This window comes from Leucopleurus acutus, assembly GCF_964270905.1.
Source record: "Leucopleurus acutus genome assembly, chromosome: 3".
NCBI lineage: Eukaryota > Metazoa > Chordata > Mammalia > Artiodactyla > Delphinidae > Leucopleurus > Leucopleurus acutus.
This window is the reverse complement of record NC_139145.1, coordinates 67,599,253-67,620,123: the sequence shown is the minus strand read 5'-3', so window position 1 is coordinate 67,620,123 and position 20,871 is coordinate 67,599,253. Positions and strand designations below refer to the sequence as shown.

General features: G+C 39.4%; 1 protein-coding gene across 3 annotated transcripts in view; it reads left to right on the top strand.

Moving 5' to 3' along the window:
- Positions 1-20,871, top strand: part of CDC42SE2 (CDC42 small effector 2) — a 122,654-nt gene that overhangs the window by 26,268 nt on the left and 75,515 nt on the right. Inside the window, exon 2 of one of the 3 annotated variants that reach the window (XM_082836902.1) lies at positions 17,456-17,542. The exons of 1 other annotated variant lie outside the window; for it this stretch is intronic. The gene's annotated coding sequence lies outside the window, so the exon portion shown is untranslated. Of the gene's footprint in view, positions 1-17,455; positions 17,620-20,871 lie in introns of all 3 variants that reach the window. One more of the 3 variants, XM_082836901.1, reaches the window with a different exon arrangement.

The window sequence follows — 20,871 nt, the reverse complement described above, 5'->3', positions numbered from 1 at the left end:
GTCCTGGGCTTTTGTTTGTTGGAAGATTTTTAATCACAGTTTCAATTTCAGTGCTTGTGACTGGTCTGTTCATATTTTCTATTTCTTCGTGATTCAGTCTTGGCAGGTTGTGCCTTTCTAAGAATTTGTCCATTTCTTCCAGGTTGTCCATTTTATTGGCGTAGAGTTGCTTGTAGTAATCTCTCATGATCTTTTGTATTTCTGCAGTGTCAGTTGTTACTACTCCTTTTTCATTTCTAATTCTGTTGATTTCAGTCCTCCCTTTTTTTCTTGAAGAGTCTGGCTAATGGTTTATCAATTTTGTTTATCTTCTCAAAGAACCAGCTTTTAGTTTTATTGATCTTTGCTATCGTTTCCTTCATTTCTTTTTCATTTATTTCTGATATGATTTTTATGATTTCTGTCCTTCTGCTAACTTTGGGGTTTTTTTGTTCTTCTTTCTCTAATTGCTTTAGGTGGAAGGTTAGGTTGTTTATTCGAGATGTTTCCTGTTTCTTAAGGTAGGATTGTATTGCTATAAACTTCCCTCTTAGAACTGCTTTTGCTGCATCCCATAGATTTTGAATCGTCGTGTCTCCATTGTCATTTGTTTCTAGGTATTTTTTGATTTCCTCTTTGATTTCTTCAGTGATCACTTCGTTATTAAGTAGTGTATTGTTTAGCCTCCATGTGTTTGTATTTTTACAGATCTTTTCCTGTAATTGATACCTCGTCTCATAGCGTTGTGGTCAGAAAAGATACTTGATACAGTTTCAATTTTCTTAAATTTACCAAGGCTTGACTTGTGACCCAAGATATGATCTATCCTGGAGAATGTTCCATGAGCACTTGAGAAAAATGTGTATTCTGTTGTTTTTGGATGGAATGTCCTATAAATATCAATTAAGTCCATCTTGTTTAATGTATCATTTAAAGCTTGTGTTTCCTTATTTATTTTCATTTTGGATGATCTGTCCATTGGTGAAAGTGGGGTGTTAAAGTCCCCTACTATGATTGTGTTACTGTCGATTTCCCCTTTTATGGCTGTCAGTATTTGCTTTATGTATTGAGGTGCTCCTATGTTGGGTGCATAAATATTTACAATTGTTATATCTTCTTCTTGGATCAATCCCTTGATCATTATGTAGTGTCCTTCTTTTTCTCTTCTAATAGTCTTTCTTTTAAAGTCTATTTTGTCTGATATGAGAATTGCTACTCCAGCTTTCTTTTGGTTTCCATTTGCATGAAATACCTTTTTCCATCCCCTTACTTTCAGTCTGTATGAGTCTCTAGGTCTGAAGTGGGTCTCTTGTAGACAGCAAATATATGGGTCTTGTTTTTGTATCCATTCAGCCAATCTGTGTCTTTTGGTGGGAGCATTTAGTCCATTTACATTTAAGATAATTATCGATATGTGTGTTCCCATTCCCATTTTCTTAATTGTTTGGGGTTTGTTATTGTAGGTCTTTTCCTTCTTTTGTGTTTCTTGCCTAGAGAAGTTCCTTTAGCAGTTGTTGTAGAGCTGGTTTGTTGGTGCTGAACTCTCTCAGCTTTTGCTTGTCTGTAAAGGTTTTAATTTCTCCATCAAATCTGAATGAGATCCTTGCTGGGTAGAGTAATCTTGGTTGCAGGTTTTTCTCCTTCAACACTTTCAATATGTCCTGCCACTCCCTTCTGGCTTGCAGAGTTTCTGCTGAAAGATCAGCTCTGAACCTTATGGGGATTCCCTTGTGTGTTATTTGTTGTTTTTCCCTTGCTGCTTTTAATATGTTTTCTTTGTATTTAATTTTTGACAGTTTGATTAATATGTGTCTTGCCTGTTTCTCCTTGGATTTATCCTGTATGGGACTCTCTGTGCTTCCTGGACTTGATTAACTATTTCCTTTCCCATATTAGGGAAGTTTTCAACTATAATCTCTTCAAATATTTTCTCAGTCCCTTTCTTTTTCTCTTCTTCTTCTGGAACCCCTATAATTCGAATGTGGGTGCATTTAATGTTGTCCCAGAGGTCTCTGAGACTGTCCTCAGTTCTTTTCATTCTTTTTTCTTTATTCTGCTCTGCATTAGTTATTTCCACTATTTTATCTTTCAGGTCACTTATCCGTTCTTCTGCCTCAGTTATTCTGCTATTGATCCCATCTAGAGTATTTGTCATTTCATTTATTGTGTTGTTCATCATTGTTTGTTTCATCTTTAGTTCTTCTAGGTCCTTGTTAACTGTTTCTTGCATTTTGTCTATTGTATTTCCAAGATTTTGGATCATCTTTACTATCATTATTCTGAATTCTTTTCCAGGTAGACTGCCTATTTCCTCTTCATTTGTTAGGTCTGGTGGGTTTTTATCTTGCTCCTTCATCTGCTGTGTGTTTTTCTGTCTTTTCATTTTGCTTATCTTACTGTGTTTGGGGTCTCCTTTTTGCAGGCTGAAGGTTCGTAGTTCCTGTTGTTTTTTGTGTCTGTCCCCAGTGGCTAAGGTTGGTTCAGTGGGTTGTGTAGGCTTCCTGGTGGAGGGTACTAGTGCCTGTGTTCTGGTGGATGAGGCTGGATCTTGTCTTTCTGGTGGGCAGGTCCACGTCTGGTGGTGTGTTTTGGGGTGTCAGTAGACTTATTATGATTTTGGGCAGCCTCTCTGCTAATGGGTGGGGTTGTGTTCCTGTCTTGCTAGTTGTTTGGCATAGGCTATCCAGGACTGTAGCTTGCTGGTCGTTGAGTGAAGCTGGGTGCTGGCATTGAGATGGAGATCTCTGGGAGATTTTTGCCGTTTGATATTAGGAACTCGGAGGCCTCTTGTGGACCAGTGTCCCGAAGTTGGCTCTCCCACCTCAGAGGCACAGCACAAACTCCTGGCTGCAGCACCAAGAGCCTTTCATCCACACCGCTTCTTAATTTGGGATGATTAGTTGTGTATTCTTGTATTCCACAGATGCAGGGTACATCAAGTTGATTGTGGAGCTTTAATCCGCTGCTTCTGAGGCTGCTGGGAGAGATTTCCCTTTCTCTTCTTTGTTCTCACAGCGCCCAGGGGCTCTGCTTTGGATTGGCCCCGCCTGTGCGTGTAGGTCGCCCTCCAGCGGCTGTTCTTTGCTCAGACAGGACGGGGTTAAAGGAGCCGCTGATTCGGAGGCTCTGGCTCACTTGGGGGGGGGGGGGCGTGGGTAGGGAGGGTCACGGAGTGCGGGGGCGGGCCTGCGGCGGCAGAGGCCAGCGTGACGTTGCTAGCCTGAGGCTCGCCGTGCGGGTTCTCCCGGGGGAGTTGTCCCTGGATCCAGGGACCCTGGCAGTGGCGGGCTGCACAGGCTCCCCGGAAGGGGGTGTGGATAGTGACCTGTGTTCGCACACAGGCTTCTTGGTGGCGGCAGCAGAGGCCTTAGCGTCTCATGTCTGTCTCTGGGGTTCGCACTTTTAGCCGCGCCTCGCGCCCGTCTCTGGAGCTCCCTTAAGAAGCGTTCTTAATCCCCTCTCCTGGCGCACCAGGAAACAAAGAGGGAAGAAAAAGTCTCTTGCTTCTTCGGCAGGTCCAGACTTTTCCCCGGACTCCCTCCCGGCTAGCCGCGGTGCACTAACGCCCTGCAGGCTGTGTTCACGCCGCCAACCTCAGTCCTCTCTAGGTGCTCTGATAGAAGCCCGAGACTCAGCTCCCAGCCCCGCCCGCCCTGGCGGGGGCGAGCAGACAAGCCTCTCGGCTGGTGAGTGCCGGTCACCCCCGACCCTCTGCACTGGAATCTCTCCGCTTTGCCCTCTGCACCCCTGTTGCTGTGCTCTCCTCTGCGGCCCCGAAGCTCCCCCACTCCGCCACCCGCAGTCTCCGCCCGCGAAGGGGCTTCCTATGTGTGGACACTTTTCCTCCTTCACAGCTTCCTCCCGCTGGTGCAGGACCCGTCCCTATCCTTTTGTCTCTGTTTATTTTTTTCTTTTGCCCTAACCAGGTATGTGGGGGGTTCCTTGCCTTTTGGGAGGTCTGAGGTCTTCTGTCAGCGTTCAGTAGGTGCTCCGTAGGAGTTGTTCCACGCGTAGATGTATTTCTGGTGTATCTGTGGGGAGGAAGGTGATCTCCGCGTCTTACTCTTCCGCCCTGTATTTTTAGTTTTTTAAGGAACCTCCATAGTGTTCTCCATAGTGGCTATACTAATTTACATTCCCACCAGCAGTGTAGGAGGGTTCCCTTTTCTCCATACCCTCTCCAGCACTTGTTGTTTGTAGATATTTTGATGAGGGCCATTCTGACCCGTGTGAGATGGTACCTCGTTGTAGTTTTAATTTGCATTACTTTAATAATTAGTGATGTTAAGCATCTTTTCATGTACTTTTTGACCATCTGTGTGTTTTCTTTGGAGGAATGTCTATTTAGATCTTCTGCCGTTTTTTTTGTGTGTTTGTTTATTTTCAAAGCTTTCCCTGCATCCCATCCTTCTTTTTTTAAAATATTTTTTGGAGTATAATTGCTTTACAATGTTGTGTTAGTTTCTGTTGTACAGCACAGTGAATCAGTATAAGTATACATATATCTCCATATCCTCTCTTTTTTTTTAAGATGTTTATTTATTTATTTACTTATGGCAGTGTTGGATCTTTGTTGCTGTGTGCGGGCTTTCTCTAGTTGCAGTGAGCAGGGGCCTCTTCGCTGCGGTGTGTGGGCTTTTCATTGCGGCGGCTTCTCTTGTGGAGCATGGGCTCTAGGTACACGGGCTTCAGTGGTTATGGCATGCGGGCTCAGTAGTTGCAGCTCACGGGCTCTAGAGCACAGGCTCAGTATTTGTGGCGCATGGGCTTAGTTGCTCCGTGGCATGTGGGATCTTCCTGGACCACGGCTTGAACCCATGTCCCCTGCATTGGCAGGTGGATTCTTAACCACTGCGCCACCAGGGAAGTTGCCCCCTCCCTCTTGAGCCTTCCTCCCATCCTCCTTATCCCACCCCTCTAGGTGGTCACAAAGCACTGAGCTGGTCTCCCTGTGCTATGCAGCAACTTCCCACTAGCCATCCATTTACATCTGGTAGTTATGTATGTGAATGCTACTCTCTCAGTTCATCCCAACTTCCCTTTCCCCCACCGTTTTCTCAAGTCTGTGTCTACATCTGCATCTTTATTCCTGCCTTCCCACTAGGTATATCAGTACTGTTTTTTTAGTTTCCGTATATTTGTGTTATTGTACAGTATTTGTTTTTCTGTTTCTGACTCACTTCACTCTGTATGACAGACTCTAGGTCCATCCACCTCACTGCAAATAGCTCAATTTTGTTGCTTTTTATGGTTGATTAATATTCCGTTATATGTATGTGCCACATCTTCTTTATGCAGTTATCTATGGACATTTCTGCACATTTTTTCATTGGGTTGTTTGTTTTTTTCATATTGAGCTGTATGAGCTTTTTGTATATTTTGGAAATTAATCCCTTATTGGTTACTTCATTTGCAAATATTTTCTCCCATTCTGTGGGTTGTCTTTTTGTTTTGTTTATGGTTTCCTTTGCTGTGTAAAAGCTTTTAAGTTTAATTAGGTCCCATTTGTTTGTTTTTATTTTCATTACTCTAGGAGACAGATCAAAAAAGATCTTGCTGTGGTTTATGTCAGAGAGTATTCTGCGTATTTTTTTCTCTTAACTGGTTCATATTATCTGGCCTTACATTTAGGTCTTTTTTGCGGTACACGGGCCTCTCACTGTTGTGGCCTCTCCCGTTGCGGAGCACAGGCTCCGGATGCACAGGCTCAGCAGCCATGGCTCACGGGCCTAGCTGCTCCATGGCACTTGGGATCTTCCCGGACCGGGGCACGAACCCGTGTCCCCTGCATCGGCAGGCAGACTCTCAACCACTGCGCCACCAGGGAAGCCTCGAGTTTATTTTTGTGTACGGTATTAGGGAGTGTTGTAATTTCATTCTTTTACATGTAGCTGTCCAATTTTCCCAGTACCACTTATTGAAGAGACTGTCTTTTCTCTATTATATAGTCTTGCCTCCTTCGTCGTAGATTAGGTGACCATAGGTGCTTGGGTTTATTTCTGGAGTTTCTGTCCTGTTCTACTGATCTATATTTTTGTCTTTGTACTGGTACCATACTGTTTTGATTTGTGTAGCTTTGTAGTATAGTCTGATGTCAGGGAGCCTGATTCGTCCAGCGCTGTTTTTCTTTCTCAAGATTGCTTTGGCTATTTGGGGTCTTTTGTGTTTCCATACAAATTGTAAAAATTTTTGTTCCAATTCTGTGATGAAATTAGGCAGTGCATATTTTGAACTTGAAATACTGTGTCAGAGTTCATTGCAAAAAATAAACACTGCTTGCCAAAAATCCTGACCCTGTGGGTTCTAATTATTCACGTTAAAGGAAAATGTTGCTATAGAGCTTGTTAGTTCTCATTGTCAACCAGCTAGATTCGGTATGTTTTCTTGTCAGAAATGATCTTTCTTCTTTTTCAGGTTTTTCTTTTTCTTTTTTTGTGGCTGCGTTGGGTCTTTGTTGCTGCGCGTGGGCTTTCTCTAGCTGTGGCGGGGGCGGGGCTACTCTTTTTGTGGTGCGTGGGGTTCTCGTGACTTCTCTTGTTGCAGAGCATAGGCTTTAGTAGTTTTGGTGCATGGGCTCAGTAGTTGTAGCGCACGGGTGTAGTTGCTCTGAGGCATGTGGAATCTTCCTGGACCAGGGATCAAACCCATGTCCCCTGCATTGGTAGGCGGATTCTTAATCACCGCACCACCAGGGAAGTCCCTTCTTTTTCAATTCTAAAATGACAACATCTGCATTGAACAACCATTGGACTAACTACTTTCACTTCTGAATTCAAACATTAATTGGTTCATTAGGTAAGGAGTCTTGCCATGAGTTAGTTTCAGTATTTCGTGCTTTGCTTACATGAGACTCCTCCTCATTCTCCCAGTTAGCCCTTTGGTGCACTGGAGATTTCTTGAAGCAAAGTACCTTACTAAGCTTTGAGATGAGTTAGAAGTATGACTTTTTTCTATAACGTATAAGAGCTACTGTGAAAGGGAAGGTAGAAAAAGAGAATGAATGATGCCCATCAGTTTTAGAAAAGAGTACAGGAGGAAGTTGGAGATCTGGAATTTGATTTCCTGAAACTGTCCAGACCCAGGTACCTCCTGCAAAATATCAAACCTTACACTGGTTTGAAGACCCTTGAGTTAGGGGAACAGCATATCTTCTGCTTTAATTGGTATTGTGCATTAATCCTTCTAAGTAAATTATCTCATTTACTTTTAAATTTTGCCTTGAAAGCTTTGACAAATTTATAACTGACCTTTATGATGAAATAGAGTGGTTTTTACGGGAGTCCATGAACCAATGAACATAGTAATCAGAACCTCTTGGAAGTGATTATTAAAATAGAAGAATTAGAAAAAAAGGAAATGATCTTTACCTCACACTTGACACCAAGATAAATATTTGGTTTTCCAGAGTTGAGTATAAAAGAGAAAATCTTAAACATATTAGAAGGAAACATGGATCAATATAAAGACTCTTGGGTGTGGGGAAAGCCTTCATAAGCAGTCCAACACAATTATTTTTTCATTTATAAAGTCTCCAAGGCTTTCCTCGTGGCACAGTGGTTAAGAATCTGCCTGCCAATGTAGGGGACACGGGTTCGAGCTCTGGTCCAGGAAGATCCGACATGCCACGGAGCAACTAAGCCCGTGCGCCACAACTACTGAAGCCTGCTCGCCTAAAGCCCGTGCTCTGCAACAAGACAAGCCAACCGCAATGGGAAGCCCGCGCACCGCAACGAAGAGTAGTCCCTGCTCACGGCAACTAGAGAAAGCCCACGCACAGCAATGAAGACCCAACACAGCCAAAAATAAATAAATTAATTAAAAAAAAATAAGTCTCCAAATTATTGTTATATACCTGTGTTTTAAAAAAATATGAAGTATTATCTTTTTCAGTAATCCAATTTTGAAATGCATGTAAGATTAACATTTACATCTAAGTTATCTTGCAGTTTCTTTTTTTTAACAGAATTTAACATTTTTTAAGATTATTTTTTTATGTATCTATCTATGTATCTGTGTATCTATCTATCTATTTTTTTATGTATCTATCTATGTATCTATTTTTTTATGTATCTTTTTATGTATCTATCTATGTATCTATCTATGTATCTTTTTATGTACATATTTTTTTATGTATCTATCTATGTATCTGTGTATCTATCTATCTACCTATGCCGGGTCTTATTTGTGGCACGCAGGATCTTTGTTGCTGTGTGTGGGATCTTTAGTTGTGGCATGTTTTAGTTGTGGCATGTTTTAGTTATGGCACGCAAACCCTTAGTTGGGACATGTGGGATCTAGTTCCCTGACCAGGGATTGAACCTGGGCGCTCTGCATTGGGAGTGCAGAGTCTTAGCCACTGGACCAGCAGGGAAGTCCCATCTTGCAGTTTCATATATCATCTTTTCCCTTCTGCTCTTCAGCACAAAGAACCCTACAAAGTGCTCTTGTAATAAATATGACCTAGTACCCATGAACCTTCCTAATGATTCCTTTGCTAAGTTTAGGGGTTATTTGGCTTTTGGTCACAGACATGGTTGGTTGTACTTGTGCAGAAATGGGTAGAATTAAAGTTGTTAGGAAATCAGTCTGCCATGTTCTCTTGGAACAAACTATTGACTATCAAGCTTCTTTAAAATGGAGATCTTCATACTGAATAATAATAATATGTATACTTAAAAATTTGAATGTTGAATAGTTGAACACATAGAGATTTTTATAGTACAAGTTGCAGACTTGACAGATTTTTTTTTTTTTTTAAGTATTTACTTATTTTTTGGGCTGTATTGGGTCTCAGTTGTGGCACGCAGGATCTTTCGTTGCTGTGTGCGGGCTCCTTGTTGTGGCATGCGGGCTTCTCTGTAGTTGTGGTGTGGGCTCCAGAGCATGTGGGCTCTGTAGTTGCGGTACGTGGGCTCCAGAGTACGTGAGCTCTGTAGTTGCGGCATGCGGGCTTAGTTGCCCTGCGGTACGTGGAATCCCAGTTCCCCGACCAGGGATTGAACCCACGTCTCCCACATCGGAAGGCGGATCCTTAACCACTGGACCACCAGGGAAGTCCCCAGACTTGTCAGATTTTAATAATCTAAAAATGAGTAAGAATCTATTTTCCTTTTGTTCTTATTTTTCTTTAAAGTATTCCCACCTGCCCATCCCCAATGAACAATTTGTCAGTGACTGTTTTACTTCTGGCCCTAGTGTGCCAGGGCCCAATTGAAATGCAGACTGATTTCTTTGCAAGAGAATGACACAATTTACCACATCTTAATTCCTTATGAAGGTAATTGGGACAAATGAAACATGTACTTTCTCAAGATAAGTTGAAATTTCAGCCCCCTCTGTATTTATCAGAAATAATACCATACTGAGTCACTCTCTCATGACTGAAAAAGCACAGCTGGTAGGAGAAATTGCATGTTAATGACGTTGTTAGTGTAGGAGGGCCACTACATATAAGGAAGCAGAGACTCAGTTAAGTACCTGCTCTTTGGGTTAATATTCTGAAGGACCAGGAAACATTATCCTTGGTCAAATAGGCTAAATTAAATTGAGACACTGGAGGGTTCACAGGGTATATCAAATCTGGATCAAACAAAAATGTAACAGTCTCATTTGACACAATATAGAAAATTAATACAAAATAAAAAGGACAAATTACTGATCAGTTAGAGAACTATGGCTTATGTTACCTTGAAGGGAAGATGTATTGTACTTTTTAGTTATGTATATTTTTCTTTTGTGGGATTAAATAAAGGCATTGAGTTATTCAATAAATACTTAACTGCTCTCACTATGTGCCAGGCGCTCAGGTGTTAGGCGTTTGGCTGCAAACGAAAACAAAAATCTGTCTCTTCATAAAACCCTATGTTCTTACTGGTGAAGAAAAATAATAAGTGAGTAATGTATATACAGAATGCCAAAAAAATTTAAAGCACTGTGAGGAAAAATATAGCATGGGAGCAAGATGGGGACTGCCAGGCTAGGGAACAGGGGATTGCAGTTTTAAATAGGATGGCAAAGAAAGGACTCAATGAAAAGACAATAAAAAGCCATTACAGCATCATTTGTGATAAAGATAAATACTGGCAGCAACCCAGATATCCATCTCTATGAGATTGGTTGAATATATTATGCATCTATATAGTGAAATGCTGTACAATAATAAGTCCTACATATACAGAATGATCTCCAAAAATTAGTGAAGTGATAGAAACAAGGTGCCGAATGATACACAGAATATGTTACCATTGATGTCTATCACATACATGATATATTTTCCTAAATGCATGGAATCTCAGTGGAAAGATATATTAAAAAAACTGTTAATAATGGTTGTCTTTGGAGTGAAGGGTGATTTGTGGACAGGGAGTGAGGATGAAACTTTATATCTCATTTTACTATGTGTTACGACGTCAGAATAAGTAAGTAAGATGTAAAATAAGAACATGGAAAATTGTCAAATTAGAAAATGATGGAAAAGCACATACATTTATAAAACCTAGTGGCCTAGATAGCTGTCTAGCCTAGGTAGTGAATAAATGGGATAGTTAATAGAAACATGGACTCACTTCTGATGAGCTGGAGACCTTGTTGACAGTGACTGTTCCAGAGCAAGGCCAAAATCCTGTTTTGTTTGCGTAGTGGGTTGTAGTGATCATGACTGTAACATTTAGATTTGTCTGACTTTTTTCACTCTTCTAATCAAATGGAAGCTGTATTCATTTCGTAGGGCTTCTACAATGAAGTACTACAGAAACTTGCCTCATAGTTCTGGAGGCTAGAAGTCCAAAATCAGGGTGTCATCAGGGCCATGTTCCTCCTGAAACCTGTAGCAGAATCCTTCCTTGCCTCTCCCTAGGTTCTGGTGGTTTGCTGGCAATCCTTGGCATTCCTAGGCTTGCAGGTGCATAATCCAATCTCTGATTTGTCATCATGTGGTTTTCTCTGTTTGTCTCTCTGTCTTCTTCACAATGCCAGCTTCTCATAATGACACTGATCATATTGGATTTAGAGGCCCACCCTACTCCAGTATGACCTCATTTTAACTAATATCTGCAACAGCCCTATTTCCAAATAAGGTCACATTCAGATGTCCTGGGGGGTTAGGACTTCAACATATCTTTTTTTGAGGGGTGGGAGAGAGAATGGGACACAGTTCAACCCATAACAGGCTTTCCAGTTTAAATTGCTTCCCTATTACAGCCTTTCATATATGTAGAAGTGTTTTGGAAAGTTGTATAGAAAGATACAAGTTTAGTTTATTTTTAAAAACTCTTACTATAAAAGTTTTTCTTATGGGGAGAAAAAACTATCCCACCTCCCTGAATAAAATCATACTGAAGAGTGCAACATATTTATTAAAGCTGATGTTTTAGTGAAAATAATTTTTTTTCTCTCTAAATATTGTGAAATGAGAGTATGGGCATTGTAAGTAGAAATGAGTTAAACATGATAGTGAGTTACTAATTTAGACATTTTATGTGCTTTTTAAAAAATAAGAATACCTTATATTCTCTTTTTGCATTTTTATTCTCACTCCTGAGGAAATAGCTTCCTTTCCAGATCAGTTTAACCTCAAGGTACAGCAGAGAGGACAAAGTCTTTTATTTTTCACCCCATTCTTCTCAGTAGTTTTTCTTCTTGTACTCATAGCCATTACAATTCTGTGAAACATTAGGAAACTTAAATCTTTAAAATTCTCCCTTGCCTTTCCCTTTTCCTCATGTATAAATCAGAAACCAAATTTTTGTTAGTCTTCAAAGTCGTTTTAAAAGTTATTATATCCTAAACTTTTTCGTTGCAGTGCGCGGGCTTCTCTTTAGTTGTGGCATGTGGGTTTTCTCTTCTCTAGTTGTGGCGCACGGGTTTTCTCTTCTCTAGTTGTGGTGCACAGGCTCCAGGGCACGTGGACTCTGTAGTTGAGGCACGTGGGCTCTGTAGTTGGTGGCACTTGAGCTCTCTAGTTGAGGTGCGCAAGCTCAGTAGTTGTGGCATGTGGGCTTAGTTGCCCTGTGGCATGTGGGATCTTAGTTCCCTGACCAGGGATTGAACCCACATCCCCTGCATTGTAAGGCGGATTCTTTACCACTGGACCATCAGGGAAGTCCCTGTATATGTATTTTAAAATGTCCTCTGACTTGCTGAGAAAATTACTCTCATAATGTTATATCACATTTTAAACCCCATTCCCCTTCTGATGTCCACACTCCTGATGGCTTACTCTGTGCCAGACCATGTTTCAAGCATTTTACATGTATTAACCTAATTTAAACCTCAAAATAGCCTTAAGAATTATACCCATTTTACAGTTTAGGAAAGTGAAGCATGGTGAATAAGTTGCCTAAAGTCAACACATCTAACAAGTGGCAGAGCCAGTATTCAAACTTTGACAGTTTGATTCCAGGGCCTATTTTCTTTCTTGCTTTCTTGCTTGCTTGCTTCCTTCCTTCCTTCACTTAACCTAAGTGAATGGTCATATGCATTTGTTTACAGTGTACTTACGGAGGAAATAAATAGCAGTGATTTATTGCAGTGCTAATAGGCATTATAGTGATAGTTATGAGATTTGGGGCAAATTTCTTTACCTTTCTGAGTCTGTAAAATGAGGGCATTGAACTAGATTTCTTACAGATCTTTTTCCCTGTTAGATGTATATTTCTTTGGGAAGAAAAAGGAATTGGCATTTGACATTAAATGAGCAAGGAAATGGGACATGTATTTAGCACATTTTCCTTTCAAAATCAGAGTAATTTTATAGGGTCAAGGAATGATGATGTAAGCCACTATCCATTGTGGAAAAGTGGAAAGTAAACAAAAATGTTACTGTAAGACTTAGGACTTTAGCTTCTTGTAGTTTGATCAGCTTAAACTGCAGACTTTCGAATTGCAGTGGATTTGGGCATTTAAGAATAGATTTTATTTTTAAGTTCATAAGATGATCTGAGGATTGGAAGAAATCATAAACTTGAACTAAAGCAACTGTCTGTGGGACCTTTTTTTTTTAAGCATTTAAAACTTTATTTAATTTAATTTATTTTATTGTCTTTGGGAATTTTGAATCACTGTCTTAATATCGCAGCCTCTGATGATAGGTATCCCAAGGCAGGACATTCCACCTTTAGGCAGCAGTGCCTCAGATAGAACATATATCCCCTACTCATTCACTCTAGTTCTGCCATTTGGGATGATGCAGAACTAATATGATTTTTCTCTGTGACAGCCGTTAAAGGTATTGAAAGGTAGCACTGTTAACTCATTTCTTTGAAGATTCAGCCTTTTTTCCATAGCAATACAGTGGAACTGAGACTGGTTAACTTGGAGAATAGAAATCTCTGGGTGGAGATGGGAGTATGCAGTTTTGATGCTGTCTGAAATTTAATGGTTAAGTTCAGCTCAGGAAGTAATGCAGTTTGCTCTGTCTCTTCAGTATAAACGGGTGAATGGGGTTAGAGGTGGCATTTAATATGGTACAAAAGCACCAAGCCATGCCAGCATTTAACAAGTAAATTGAACCTGGTTTCATGACTTCATTAATTCTAAGCAGAATCTGAAGTACATTTTAGTAGTGATACCCAGATGAATGCCAATATATCAAATGATATATTAAAATGTCTTTTGGGTTGACAGTGAAATGGCTTGATATTTTTTAATGTAATTGCTACCAATATGATGAAAGACTGACATGCTTTGTGGACTACAATTGAATGAATAACGTTGAAATTTACCACTTTTCCTTTTTGCCCATGCCATATTATACTAGGTTAGTTAGAGTGCTATTTTTGATGCATGTTTTCTTTATGATCAGTAATTATGTTTTTGATCTTTAGCATTGAGATATTATACTTTTTAAAAAAAATTTAGTGAAGTATAGTTGATTTATAATGTGTTAATTTCTGCTGTACAGCAGTGATTTAGTTACACACATATCTATTCTTTTTCATATTCTTTTCCATTATGGTTTATCACAGGATATTGACTACAGTTCCCTGTTCTGTACAGTAGGACCTTGTTGTTTATCCATCCTATGTATAATAGTTTGCATCTGCTAATCCCAAACTCCCAGTATTTCCCTCTGCCACCCTCCCGCCCCCTTGGCAACCACAAGTCTGTCCTCTGTATCTGCGAGTCTCTTTCTTTTTTGTAGATATGTTCATTTGTGTCATATTTTAGATTCCACATATAAGTGATATCATGGTATTTGTCTTTCTCGTTCTGACTTAACTTTGTTTAGTATGGTAATCTCTGGGTCCATCCATGTTGCTACAAATGGCATTATTTCATTCTTTTTTATGGCTAATATCCCATTATGTATATACATACACATACACCACATCTTTATCCATTCATCTGTTGATGGACATTTAAGTTGTTTCCATGTCTTGACTATTGTAAATATGCTATGAACATAGGGGTGCATGTATCTTTTCACATTATAGTTTTGTCTGGGTATATGCCCAGGAGTGGGATTGCTGGGTCATGTGGCAGCTCTATTTTTAGTTTTTTGAGGCACCTTCATATTCTTTTCCATAGTGGCTGCACCAATTTACATTCCCGCCAACAATGTAGGAGGGTTCCCTTTTCTCCAAACGCTTTCCAGCATTTGTTATTTGTAGACTTTTTAATGATGGCCATTCTGACCTGTGTGAGGTGGTACCTCATTGTAGTTTTGATTTGCATTTCTCTAATAATTAGTGATGTTGAACATCTTCTCATGTGCTTTTTGCCCATCTGTATGTCTTCTTTGGAGAAATGTCTATTTAGGTCTTCTACCCATTTTTCGATTGGGTTGTTTTTTTGTTATTGAGTTGTATGAGCTGTTGGTATATTTTGGAAATTAAGCCCTTATTACTCACATCATTTGCAAATATTTTCTCCCAGTCTGCGGGTTGTCTTTTTGTTTTGTTTATGGTTTCCTTTGCTGTGCAAAAGCTTATAAAGCTTGATTAGGTCCCATTTGTTTATTTTTGCTTTTATTTCTTGCCTTGGGAGCCTGACCTAAGAAAACCTTGGTATGATTTATGTCAGAATGTTTTGCCTGTGTTCTCTTCTAGGTGTGTTTTTGGTGTCTTGTCTTATATTTAAGTCTTTAAGCCATTTTGAGTTTATTTTTGTTTACAGTGTGAGGATGTGTTCTAACTTAATTGATTTACATGCATGAGATATACTTTTGAAAGAGTTATTTTCTAAAGAGAGAAAGATTGTGGCCATAATTTTCTTTCTTTTTTTTAAAGAATTTAAATTTTATACTAGAGAATAGCTGATTAACAATGTTATGTTAGTTTTAGGTGTACATGTAGCCATGATTTTCAAAACTTGATGCATTAAAGGGGTTCTGCTTTTCATATGAATCAGTCTTGCTACCAGTTATTAATATGCAGTGAATTATTTTGTTTTAAACTTAAAATTAACTGCACATATTGAAAGTGTGTAGGTTGATAAATAGTGACATATATATGCCTGTGATACTATCACCACATTAAATGTAATGAAAATATCTGTCACCCCCAGACGTTGCTTTTCAGCCATTTATAGGCTCTTTCTCTTCTCTTGGCCACTTACCCCTGTTCCCAGGCAATCAACTGAACTGCTTTCTATCACTCAAGATTCTAGAATTTAAGTAAATGGATTCTACAGTGTATACTCTTGATCTGGCTTCTCAGCATAATGATTTTGAGATTCATCCTATAATATTATTATTTTTAAAAAAATGTGTATTTATTTTTGCTGTCCCGGGTCTTGGTTGTGGCATGCGGGCTTATAGTCGCAGCATGTGGACTTCTTAATTGCAGCATGTGGACTTCTTAATTGCGGCTTGCATGCAAGATCTAGTTCCCCCATCAGGGATTGAACCTGGCCCCCTGCATTGGGAGCGTGGAGTCTTACCCACTGGACCACCAAGGAAGTCCCAGTATTATTTTTCGTTGCAAGCAGTAATGCATTGAATGGCTTTACCACATTTTGTGTATCCACTCATCTGTTGGTGGACAGTTAATTTGTTTCTAGTTTTTGGCTCTTACAAATAAAGCTGCTTTTGTGGACATAAACTTTCATTTTTCTTAGGTAAACACCTAGGAATGGAATGGCTGGGTTGTAGGGTAAGTGAACAAGTGTTCTATAGAAAAAGAATTGATTTTTGTATCCTGCAACCTTCCTAAACTCACTCATTAGTTTTGGTCATCTTTCAGTTTTCTTAATTACATTTTCGGATTAAGCATAATGTCCTAGTTCATTGTCAGCTTAGATGTGAAGAAATGTGTAAGCTTACAAAATGTAATGCATCACTTTGATATGTGGCATCCCCAGTGTTTATTTTTTATGAAATACTAGTATTCCTTCTAATATGGAACTTTGAAATTTCAACCTGTCATTATTTAAATAGTTGAATTTATAGGCAGTTTCAGGAAAGTAATTCTGAGGGAGGAATCGCTGTTTATTTTTATGGTTTTTATGGGATTCTAAGAATCAGTTCACATTATATATTTAAAGAATCAACCACTTTGGTGATGTTTTTGGGAGGATGAGGGAGCGTGTATGATAAGGACTTAGAGGTTTCAGCACAAACTGCATGGATCCCAGTCCAGTTTACTGAAATGAGGAAGACTGAGAAAGCAGTGCATTTGGGATCATTTCAGCCTTGACATGTTGGGTTTTAGGCCTGTTGTTTGTTGGCTTTGTTAAGTGCTTATAGGTTTATTCGAAGTACTGTAAATGAAGAAATATATCTTAGGTTAAAAATAGGCCTAAGATCATACAACTAGTTATTTGCAGAATTAGCTCTCAAACCTAGGGCCCTCTGACTCCAAAGCCAGTGTGGTTATTCCTATGCTATATTATATCCATAAGGCAGAAAAACAGGCTTGGCTTTGACAATAATAAATGTTTCCCATGAGCTATTATAAATATATAGCAGAGTTTGCAAGCTTAGATGCAGTCTTCTAACTTATAACTGTAGGCAGCTCTCCTTTAACACGCTGTGCAGACCAATCCTGTGTGCTGCCACCAAACATAAATGTGTGTTGGATTTTGCTCGGTGCATTAAGAGTTGCACCTGGTAGGGCCTTCCCTGGTGGCGTAGTGGTTGAGAGTCTGCCTGCCGATGCAGGGGACACGGGTTTGTGCCCGGGTCCAGGAAGATCCCACATGTCGCGGAGCAGCTAGGCCCGTGAACCATGGCCGCTGAGCCTGCACTTCCAGAGCCTGTGCTCCGCAACGGGAGAGGCCCGCGTACGGGTGGGGGGGGAGTTGCACCTGGTATACTGTGGACACAACAATAAATTTACATGCTGGGAAAAGGGTGGTAACTGTGTAATAAGCACATTACAACCTTTGGAATGCGGGTTGCTTAGTTTGAACATGGGGCTTGGTGAATCTGGTGTTTAAGTTCAGTTTTCACGTGGATCAGTTAATTATAGGTGGGTGGGGGAGGAAGGAATTGCTCCCTGCAGCATTTTGCCTCCTAATTGCATGCTTTCATTTACAGATAGGGCCAGTTGTGAGTGTGTGGATTTTTGAGTAAAACCTCGAACCCAAATGAGAAGAAACCTTCAAGGAACAACTTATACTGACAGTGAGTCTACAGTCATCTGTATGCATATTATGGAATGTTCTCAACCCAGAGATAGCTCTCTTGACAAGGAGTGAGTGGTGAGTCTGACTATCCCCACTGGTAATTAACCTAAATCCTTCTCTTAAAGGGAAGACAACTCCTGCATGCTTAGCATTTACCGACTGTTGAATAGTAAGTTAATTTTTGTGTTAACAGAAGATGACTCCAGCACAGTTTAAGAGAATTCTTTATCCCTAAAAGTGTGTTTAATGTGTGATTGCAGTTTGACTTTCTTCAGTTAGACACATCCCTTCCTTTGCCTATGTGTTTCTATCTTTTTTTTTCCCCCAGTCCAAATAATACCACCCTCCAAGGCCTGTCTTCCTTGATATATTCAGCCATCACTAAAGTGATGGTCATGATAGTTAATAGCATCCATGCTAATCTTGGTTATGGTAGGTCTCATTGCCATTGGAAGTGATTGTTTTAGGAATGGGCATGAGATCCAGTTTTGGCCAATGGGAAATAAAAGGAAAGTCTGCAAGAGGCTCTTGGGAGAAGTTTTCTTGCTTTTGAGAAAGAAGAAAAGAGATTGTCCTTCCTGTAGAGCTTGTTTTATCTGGATGTGACATCTGGAACTGCTATAGCTATCTTGCCTGAAGGTGATTCCCTTACTTAAAGGTGGGCAGAGGGAAGAGAATTCCAGAGAAGTAAAACTGGAGCCACGTTCACTATTCCTAGAACCACCTTCACTGTAGATTCCTTATTATGTGAGATAATAAATTTTCTTATTGTTTAGGCAGTTTTGCCTTTAGATTTTCTGTTACTTGTTGTGGATATCATCCCAGTTCACTTGATCCTCCTCTTTCTGATTACCCACTGGCATTTGTACTTCATTATGTTCTGAGCTGTCCAGTAATGTTTGTGTATATTGCCTTTGTAGCACATTATAAACTTTGTGATGTCAAGGGCTATGTTTATATCCCTGCTATGTCTACTAGTTCTGTCTTCTTAAAAAGCCATCATTGTACATTTACTGAATTAAATTATTTGAACAGTAGAGGATTTGAAAAATCGATTCATAGATTTGAAAAATTATAGAGATTCTTTTAATGCACATTCCTTTTTTTGACCACACCGCTTTCCTCTAGGATTATGAATGAAGTTTGGCTTTTGATTTAAGATGACTTGCGTGTAACACACTTTCAATTGGTTGGTTCTACGATTTGCTATTTGTTTTTATTCAACTTTACCGTGAAAATCAGCTCCTCTCCTGTATATTTGAGTATTGGCTTTTAATCTCATAGATTTTGTTGTCTTCTCTGTTATAAAAATGGAATCATTTACCTTCTATTTTTTGTGCTAGTTACAGGAATGAGGGACATGATAGTAGAAACATAATAATTGAGAAATAATTTGTATTTGGCTTTGGAATGCACGCTGTCAAAAAGACTCCCTAAAGTGTGCATCTCTGTTTTGTTCTTAGGACCTAGTTTTGTGTAGGTTTGTGTAGGGGAGAGAGGGTTGGTGATGAATCTAATGTCTTTGAGGAGTCTTGAGTCGCAGGATGGATTATTTAGTTGATTCTATTTTAAAAGCTCTGTAACACCACCCTTCCCCACCCCCCCAACTCAAGATATCCATGTACTTGTCCATCTTTTCTTTAGATTCTGCTATTATAATCTTGAAAAAGTGGGATAAGAACCTTGTTTTCTTCCTGAAAATTTATAATGTTGCTTTCAGTTTTGTTAAGGAATATCATAAACCTTTATTGTAATCTGGTAATACATTCTGAATCCTTCAAAATGACTTATATTCAGGGAAGAATTTACTTTTTTATTTTTTCGTGTTGGGTTGTGATTAAATGGGGGGGAATAACTTTTTAAGAAGATAGGGAAAGTTGTATGATGTGCTTGATCCATTAGTTTTAATTCAATAATGCCGTTATTTAGTATACTATATAAGAAGTTCAAATCACCAAGGTCAGCTTTAATGTATTTTATTTCATGTATATTATGAAGAGTTTGTAGGAATGAAGCATGTGTCTTAACCTAAGGCAGACATGGCAGGCATATGATCTAAGCCAAATCAATCAGAATGATCTTAGGACATATACTAGAAATGCCAGGATAAAGGTACTTTTTTTTTCTGCTGAATTTCAACCTGGCAGCCATCTTCCGACCATGAAAGGAAAGTCAGTTGAGTAAGAAGCCAACAGGGAAGGAGTAGAGCAGAGCAAAAACACACCCTGATCACCTCTTGAGATGCTGGATCACGTCTTCCCTGAATATAGTATACCTGGACTTTGCAGTTACCTGAGCCAGTAAATTCCAAAACATCACAACTGATACATCCTTATCATCACCCATTCTATACCATGTAATGATAACTGAAGGGACTTGCTAAGACTAGAATTGTGAATTAGGCAAGTATGTCTCTGATACAGGTGTGCAACGTGGCAGATAATGCAGTCCTTTCATTGATTTATTTAAGGTTCAGGTATTAAGTACAAGAGTTAAGGTGGTAAACAAATATGTAGTCTGTGCCATTACTAATGGAGCTTAATGTTGACTGGAAGAGGCTAACAGTACGTGAACAACCCTCCTAATGAATTAGGTTCGTATTAACTGAGGTTTGGTTCTAGAAGAAAAGGAGTATCTGTCATCTATACTGATTTGACTCTTTGGTGGAGATGCCTACTGAACCCTTGGCACCCTGGAACTGTAAAACAAATAGTTGTGCGGAACCTGGGTTCTGGCTTTTTTTAAAAGTAGTATAAGTTATTATTGTTTTTTCCGTAAGAAGCCATTAGAAAGGTACAGGACCACAATCCCTTGTTCCAAATCTTAGGGCCAGATATATTTTGGAATTTCACCCTTCTCTGGATTTCAGAAAGGTTTACATGGTATATGTATGCTTAACGTAATACCTCTCTTTACTTAGGGAAGGGACAAGAGGCTTTCTATTATTAATAATGCAAATAAAAATGCCTTATATTAGTTCAATTACTAAATGGCAGGCTCTGTATACTGCTCAGCATCATCTTAACTGTTTAATAAATTATATTCATTTTTACACCTGAGAAAATTAAAGACATTAGGTGACTTTATCAAGGTTTATACAGCTAGGAAGTAGTAGAATTGCGATTTCAACCCATATCTGTTTGAATCTGATGTCAGTGCCCTTAACCACTGCTCTGCTGCCTCTTCATTGTGCTCTTACAGCTTAAACTCCTGTTTATTGCTAACATTAGGAAGGTTATTTCTTTCTGTTAAGTTTAATCAGTTAATTAAATTCACTTAGTATTTCTTATAGTCTTGCATTTGATTCACTTAACTTTTCTGGGAATG